Here is a 9,529-nt window from a genome sequence, read left to right on the forward strand (position 1 = left end):
AAGGCATAAACTCAATCAAAGAACAACTACTTTCGGAGGTATGTAAAGAGACTAAGTGTGACGTTTTGCGTATTCAGGAAACACATAGAAGCGAGGAGATGAATATGCCTAAGATTAAAGAAATGAAACTCGTTGCTTTAAGAGCACATAGGCAATATGAAAGTGCAATATTTGTGAGAAAGTCATCAGAAATAAACTCAACCCAAGTCATAGAAGAGAACGATATTGAGCTTCTTACTATAGAACTTGGTAACTGCACAGTGAATTTCGTATACAAGCCTCCAAATTCTATCTTAGAATTCAAGGAACCATTCAATTTTTCAGCTCAAACAACTAATTTCATTATAGGAGACTTCGATAGTCACCATACTATCTGGGATTACGATGCAATCGATAACAACGGTCACAAAGTGAAATTATGGGCAGAGTCAAATGGGATGACATTAATCCATGACCCAAAGCTCCCGCCATCTTTTTATAGTGGCAGGTGGAGAAAGGGCTATAATTCAGACATCATCTTTGCAAATGATATCGTAGCATCACAATGCGTTAAGGAAGTGTGGAAACCAATCCTATACAATCAATATCAACCCATTGTCTGTAAGATCATGGCATTTATAAAAACCAACAAAATCCCTTACATGAGAAGATATAACTTTAAAAAAGCTGACTGGAATAATTTCACAAAAGACCTAGGCAGCATGATAACTGAAATCGAACCAACGAATGAAAACTATGATAAATTCATAGATCAAGTCAAATGCATAACAAGACAAAATATCCCAAGAGGCTGTCGTACATATTATATCCCAAGCCTAACGCCTGAACTAGCAGATTCCCTACATAAATACACAGAACTATATGAGGAAAACTCGTCTGAAGAGAATATAATAGAAGCAGGTGAGTTTTTAATGAAATCACAGGCACAAGAGAAGAGAACGAAGTGGCGCGATCTATTAACCAGTGTAGACATGAAGCGAAACAGCAAAAAAGCCTGGAATCTCATTAAATATCTGGACTGCGACCCTAAAAGTAAGCCAACAATCCCAATCGTAACTTCAAATCAAATTGCTCATCACCTCCCAATAAATGACAAATGCAATAATAATAAAAATAATAAAAATCAACTATGCCAAGAGTAAAGTGAATAATAAACGAGGAAATTATCGAGTTAAGAGATCCGTTCTTGTACGAAGAACTTGAAACCGCTATGAAGTTATTAAAGAATGAAAATTCGGCTGGACTGGATAACATATATACAGAACAAATTCAACATTTGAGCCTTACAGCCAAGCAGTGGTTATTGAAACTTTTCAATAACGTTAGATCTGTACTAAGACTCCCAAAAATATAGAGGAAAGCCAAAGTAGTGGCATTACATAAACTGGGGAAAGATCCCAACTGTCCATCTAGCTATGGACCAGTCTCCTTCCTATGCCATACATATAAACTGTTTAAAAGAATACTTCTAAACAGACTATGTCCAGTAGTAGATGATAAATTAATTAAAGAGTAAGCTGGATTTAGACCGGGTAAGTCTTGTACTGTTCAAGTTCTTAACCTTACCCAATTCACCGAAAACGGATTTGAAAGGAAGAACATTACAAGGGTGGCATTTATTGATCTATCAACTGCATGTGACACTGTCAACCATCGAATTCTCTTAATAAAAATTTACAATCTTACCAAAGACTTTAAATATACTCAGATCATTGAATCACTATTAAACAGTCCGAGGTTCTTCGTTACATTAGCAGACAAACAGAGTAGGTGGAGAAATACAAAACATAGATTACCAAAAGGTAGTATCCTAGCTCCAACATTGTTCAATATGTATAAAAATGACCAAACTATTTCTACAGATAATAGTGTTCAACATTTTATATACGCTGACGATTCAGCAATTGCCATACAAGAAAATCAATTTGAAGTAATAGAAAAAACTCATCAAAACACTGACAACAATGAGTAATAACTACGACGATAACATCAAACCCTAGCAAGACTCTTGAATGCGCTTTCCACCTCAAGAACAAAGAGACAAATCGGAACCTCCAAATTACCTGGGAAGGAGAATTACTTACACACTGCAAAACATCAACATATCTAAGAGTAACTCTTGATAGGACACTAACATTTAAATCCCATTGTAAGAAAACTGCCAAAAATATAAACACCCGAAACTGTTTGATTCGCAAATTGACTGGATCAACCTGGGGTGCTCAACCTCATACACTACGGGTATCAGCCTTGGCATTATGCTTCTCTATGGGGGAGTATGCATGCCCTGTGTAGGGACGGTCAATCCATACGGGAAAAGTGGATGTGGCATTAAACAACAGTTGCCGAATTAAAACAGGATGCCTTAAAAATACATTCTCAACATACATAGACTTGTAATAACGAACCAAGAAAAATATAAACAAACAAATTATAAGAGACACCCAATGTTTGGATATGACATGTCCATCTTTTGCATTAAGTCAAGGAAAAGTTTCTTAAAGACATCAGAGATCCTAACAAAAGACCCATCATTAAGAAGAATAACCCTCTGGAGAAAGCAAATCGTAGGCACAAGCTGGGGAATGGAGCCAACCGAACAGCTACCACTAGGCTATAAGTTAGAATTAAGACATGGAAAACCCTCAACAGAATGAGAGTAGGTTTAGGCAGATCAAAAGACAACATGTTTAAGTGGGGCTACCTTAACGACTCTGACACAAAATGCAAATGTGATCAAGAACAGACAATGGCAAACCTTTTTAATATGAACAAGGAATCCCAACGAATTCACGCAAGATGACCTAATACAGGCAAATGAAACAGCGGTGGAAGTCGCTCGTTTTTGGATAACAGAAGGAATTTAATAAATTTTTACTATTTATGTTTTATTTTATTTTATTTGTATAATTGATGTTGACTAGTTATAACTTATTAATATTTTTTAACTTTTAATTTTTAACTCTATGATTTATATTTTATAAATGTTAAGTGGCCTGACACGAAAAATTAAAAAATAATTAATGTTTATAAAATTTTGTAGCTACAATAGCAACCAGTATTAACTTTGATTCCTTATTAAACTTAAATTAAAGCTATTTATCTCGTCAAATCATAATATTTCACAATATTACTAAATATTTTACAAATTCTTAATATAACTCATATTATAAATAAAATAAATTAACTTAACTCAAAGAAATATAATAGGCTAATATAATATATATGTTTAATATATTTATAATTTTTTAACTATTCATAATACCTTCTGTTTTCACGAAATAAAACAATTATAATTTAAATAAGAATAAATAAATAATTTCATATTATTTTTTAATAAATCTCTAATAATCAGAATTAACCGAAATTGACCGGTTCTAGAACCCTTATTTTCTAAAAACCAAAACCTAAATCGGAAACCTTAAAAAATTAATTGAACAACCAAAACCGAAACTGGAACCCAAAAATTCTATAGGTTTCAGTCCCAAAACAAAGAAGTCAAATGAATCACCATCACGGGATAAGATTATCGACGCCCAATCACCGTCGCGAGAACCTTCGGCAATTACCACGGCGGTGGACAATGTCAAAATCGTACAGGTCAAAATCCGTTGCATCATCAAAAGATTGAATTGTGTCGATCTCCAAACCCATGTAAGAAATACAAATATACAAATATACTGCACATAGAAATACCGAACACTTCCATTCTGACGTTTATATTCGTCTGTGTACGAACAAACGTATATCGTTTAGTAAAGGAATGTTGTCAATAACCAGTATTGTGCAATAGTTAAATGTATCTAGACAACAACTTCATATATTTATCTTATCTAGATAAACATAACAATTGGAATCTAAGTCTGTACTCAAACTCGATGTATCTGATTGTAATTTATAGCTTAAAGACAGGATAATTCAATGAATTCATAAATATTGAAGTACCTATTTAAATAAAAAAAAATAAAAAAGAAAACTAGAATTATCAAACCAATATCCTATTATTAAAAAAATGTTTTTAAGGTACAAAACAATCTTTTTTTTTATCAGTACCTGTAGAATGGTTGTTTAGTAGTTCTGTTAAAGTTATAACATCAAGGCAAAATCTTTTGTGTTGTAGGTGTGAGACTTAAAAGTATTTATTATTTGTTGAAGATAACATTCATTGTATTTAATTATTTTTCTTAGTTAATAATTAATTTTGTTAGAAATAAATCTAAGTTCTGTGATTTGAATATATACTACATATTTAAGAAAACGTATGTTCATACGTTGTTAATTATTATGTTTGTACTATGTATTAATGACTTCAGTCGTTTATGGTCTCATGTCAACAGCGATACAATGTTGCATGTGATAAATAATTTAAATATGTTTTTATGAATAATATATAAATAAACATTACAGTCCACTACAGATAATTTGTTTAGTGTTATTAAACCTTTTTAACTTCAAAATTTGCCAAATTTTAGAGTTTAGTAAATAAAATATTATTGAAACCAATCTTTCCAAAAAATGTTGTATTTTCAAATTGGAAATTGAAATCGAAAATATCGATAAAGCGTTAAATTAATATCAAACTCAAGGTTAATCAATAACATTTAAATTATAACGAAAAAAATTGGTATTAACTGCGTTTACACAAATGATACAAATCTCCAAATAAAAATTTTATGATATTATATTTGTGGTTTTTTCTTTTTCTTATAAGCTTTTGAACTTGTTCAATTTTTTTTTGATTTTTGTTATTTTTTACACTTTTATATAATTTGATTTGGGTTTTTTATTTATATACATATACTTTTATTATTTTAAGTTTATTCCGTAAACATTAATTATTTTGTTTTTAAAATTTTGTATTATTTGCTTTTTAAATGTTTCTTTTTTTTTAAATTTATTGTATCTATGTGTTACAGATATTTTCGGCTTGAAATTCCAAAACAAGCGGTCCATGGTCGATTGTTTATGATGTAACATCGATTTATAACAATGATTGTTTAAACAATAATAGAAAACAGCTTGACTCTCTGAGTTTAATTTTAGAATCGTTGAAGAAACTTAAAGCTTCTGACAGTTTTTTTGTTAATGGGATATCCATTACTTTCTCAAGTTAATGTTGGTATTTTCTATGTGCTTGTTAATATGTTCTTAAGGTATTTATAATTTATGAACTAAAATTTTTAAATAATCTCTTCCCATTTTTTCAATGTAATTTATATTTAATTTTAATTTTCTTTCAGACCGGAGTGATTAAATCTGTTGAAACGGGTCATGCTTTTGTGTTTTGTTCAAAACTTAATGGCAAAAGTATAGATGATTTAATGTCCGTTTTGTATAATGTAAAAGAACATATCAAGGATCTTAATATTACAGAAATTCTTGAAAAGCAAGGCCAATCCTTACAATTCCTTTTTTCCAATCGATAAACTTATGCGTAAGTTTTATTTTTTTATCTTAGATAAAATTAATTTATTGCACATGTTTTATTATTTTAAAGCTATAACTTAAATGTGATTTTATGTTTCAGATGAGTCCATTTATAAAAACTTTGTTGCTGTTAATTATTTGGTTATCATCAATGACGTGAAAAAAAACTATTTCTTCAAATTTGCGACAAAATTGACCATGAATGTTCTTTGATTATTTTTTGTTAAAATTTTGTTATTTTTTTTTTTACTTGTTTATTTTTTTTTCTTATTGTTTTTTGAAGTTGATATTCTATTTATTTTATTAATTATTATTGTTCCATTTGTAGAAATTTCAGCTTTTTCAAATTTATACTTTTTATTGCATTTCATTCTTTTGAAAAAAATTTGTATTGTTAAAGATTAAAATTATTACTTTATATAAAAACTACTTTTTTTTTTTTTATGTTAAATGATTTTAATGTGATGTACTAAAATAACTTTTTTATAAATCTGTTAGTATTTATTTTATTAAATATAAAATATTCATATCATATAATAATGTATGTATTTTACTGTACTGTACAGTAAAGATAAATTACTGAAAACATTTACATCGACAACTAGAGTGGTTAGAGAAACTGCCCGTTGACGAAACTTCTTAAGGCGTTTCATTATTCGTTTGTAGGGGTTAAGTGGAAAAAATTACGCGACACCAATTTCTTGTCCTTTCGGGAGAGGCACAGGAGAAGAGATATCGGAAATAGGTAAATATAAGTCTTTTTCCAAGTTGTTTAAATGATTATTTTAGGAATTTTGGTACCGAGTGTAGTAACTTATAACGAATACTGTGCACAAATAATTTGTAGCAATGTATAGAACGTAGGGCCGCCCCGACGGGAGATTTTGGAGGGTGTCTCCCCCCCCCCCCAACGAAAACACCAGTCGGCGGTCGGACTTGTTTTATTATAGCCTAGAAGGACCTAATTTTACTTACGGAAAACAAATATTACATATTTCGTAATACAGTGTAAACACAAATAAAATTCATAGAACTACTTATTATACAATATAAAATATATTTTTATATATATAATTAAACTGTCAATTTTAAAAACGTTCGACACTGACACGTATATACATGTTAAAAAGTAAAAATAAGACTATATATAGTTAATTATACTACATACATCAAGTAAAAAATTGTAGTCAGCATTTTTCATATTATTCACCCCCTCCTCTTTGATTTTCATCTTCGGGATGGCTCTGGTGGTACCCTTAAATAATTTAGTACCTTTCGGTCTGAATGTCACACACGCATACAAATCAAGATAAAACCAATGCCTATATCTCAATAAAATACCATGTCAAATAAAATAACCTTAAATAGATATGCATTTTGTACGCTAGGTACTAAATAATATAAATGATTTTATAATTTATTTTTTGTAAAGTTTTATTTATTCAAAAATAATTTTCCAATGTGAACGCGAAATAATCGATTTGATTTTATATAATATTGCCACGTCCTTAAATATTTTCGGGGGGCTATTGCCTCTCCGAACCATCTCTTAAATACAGTCCTGACGTTGGTATCACAGAGAATGTCATATTGTTAATTATAATAATAATAATAATAATAATAATATTCAAATGTACGTGAACAAAAATGCTCGTTGGTACAGATTAATCATAATAAGTATACATATACATCAGTAACTTAGAAAGGAACAGACTACACGAATACTTGAACCAACGTCTCTCGACGAAAAAAAACTTCAAATTTCAAACAATTTTTCGGACGTTTTTAACATCGTATGGACGCATTGCGTTATTAGCCGACACGCTGCGTTAAATGCAATTAGATAAATGGTCACGTACCTAATGACAATGCGTTTGACGCTGCAGGGAAAACGTACCTTTAGGAGGTATCTGACCATAGTTATTTATTATTTTATGTAATTCGAATAATACACATTCACTCACTGATCAGCCACTACCGTAACGTTTTATTTTACATTTTTGGGGTATGTATTTATTACTATATGTACCTATAGGAGCAATGAGAAAGGATTTTTTCAAGAATCACGTTTTTAACGGTCGACATTAAGTATTTTTAATTTTAATAATTACCGATAAAGGTACATACAACTTGTATGATACAAGTGAATATGGTATAGATAAAAATAAATATCACAAAAATGTAAGAGGACAGTGCGTTTTTTCCAACCTAATATTTTTTTTTTCATTTTGGAAGTAGTAATTGTTCTAATCTTAAATGGTAAAACATCTCCCGGGCAAGGTTGTGGTAATTCAGGTAGTTAAAAATAATAAATATAAAAATTCATTATCATATACATTATGTATAAGTGAACATTATGACGCAATATAAGAATATATGTAAATGTATATATAGAAGGTGAAGGCTGTAATTATGTTATTTGATTAATTATAATTTTTTTATTGAAATACATACATTTATTATAAAGTGTTTTTTTCTCTCTATTAAAAAAATTTTAAGTTAAAATTATGATCAAATTAATAAAGCTGATCTATTAAATTGAATATTATACTCCATAGCAATAAATATAACAATTAAATTTACATTCTTTACATGCTCATTATGACGCATTTAAGAACATACATCGGACCCCTTCTGAAATTTTTTTTGCTCGTGGCCTTGAATATACTAGTGTTACAACAATCGGTAACATTGAAGTAATTTTGAGGTTGTACTGCCAAAAAAAAATGAATCTATAATCCTACCATTCCCATCCACCAGAAAATTTTGGGGGAAACTTCAGTGCTTCTGAGAACTAGCATTATTTAGAAATCATTGTACATTTATGATCAAACTTTTGATTCTGCACATACAACAAAAGTTTTTCACGATTTGGAAATATTAATAAAACTTACATTACACAGTTTGGTAAAAATTAAAAAATAAATATATATAATAAAAAAATATTGCATTATATTGTAAATTCAAAATAACTGATGTATGTATATATTGATTAGTATGCTGTGTTTTATGGTAACCCGTATGGTGGGCAACTCGCTTTAAATTTAAATAAAAGTTGTTTCTCTTTAATATCAGATTTTAAATATAGTAACAACTATTCATATAATTTGCAGTCTCTGCACACCCTAGTTACAGCAAAATGTGTTTATAATAATTATTCAAATAAAAGCAAGTTTGCACGACAAAACATTTAAATTCTGGTACGAATTATTGTTCTAACAAAATAAATTATATGTCTACAACTATAAAATCAATTTATTAAATAATTCATAATACTGATAGCGATATTATTGGTGATCTGGTTATATACTATAATACTTTAGAGCAGTGGTTAGCAAACTGCGGCTTGCTTTCAGCCCACATTAAATTCCAAAACTAGAAAATGTTATTGAATATCATATCAATTTTGCGCATTGTCTGGTCTGTGAACACTTTTTTTTTAATTGTGAGTGTGGTCCAAGGGTCGGAAAAGATTGCCCCGACCACTACTTTAAAAGCTTCATATACATATTTAAAAGGTCAATTATTTTGAAATTATTAAAAATATATTTTTTTATTAAAATTTAATAAAAATAAAATATGAGATTAAAAAAAAAAATATTATAGTAATAACAAAATAAAAATTACCTTAATTTATAGTGATACTAAATCATCACATATAATTTAACAAAGTACATACTAAAATAACTTGTGAATAATTAGCTTTTTTTGCGTACAAAAATTAAATATAAATTTGATATTCTAGTCTAAAAATAAATGAAAATGGACGGATAATTCAACAATACTTAGTCTAACATAAATTGATATTAATGGTAAAATATGAATAGTAAAATAAAAAATAATTGTTATATTATATCAAGTATATAAATAAAAAAATTACATTTCTAAATAAATTATTTATAATCATTAGTAATTGGGCACTAAAAATTATGTAAAATTAAGACTTTGTACCTGAATGATTTTTTTTTTTTTTTTATATATGTCCTGAGATTTAATAATTGTAATTAACATAAAAATAATCATTGGATATTTTAAATCCCTATTATTTATGTTAATATGAGAAATAAATTCTACATATAAAATATTATTAACAGTAAATTAA

At 28.7% G+C, this 9,529-nt stretch overlaps 1 long non-coding RNA gene across 1 annotated transcript; it reads left to right on the plus strand.

Moving 5' to 3' along the window:
* The first annotated feature begins 4,922 nt into the window (after positions 1–4,922).
* Positions 4,923–5,615, plus strand: LOC112685418. Its single transcript, XR_003148797.1, has 3 exons — positions 4,923–5,153; positions 5,241–5,434; positions 5,528–5,615. It is a non-coding gene; the product is annotated as an uncharacterized LOC112685418 (long non-coding RNA).
* The last annotated feature ends 3,914 nt before the right edge of the window (positions 5,616–9,529 follow it).

This window comes from Sipha flava, unplaced genomic scaffold, assembly GCF_003268045.1.
Source record: "Sipha flava isolate LNK unplaced genomic scaffold, YSA_version1 275_pilon_pilon, whole genome shotgun sequence".
NCBI classification, from domain to species: domain Eukaryota; kingdom Metazoa; phylum Arthropoda; class Insecta; order Hemiptera; family Aphididae; genus Sipha; species Sipha flava.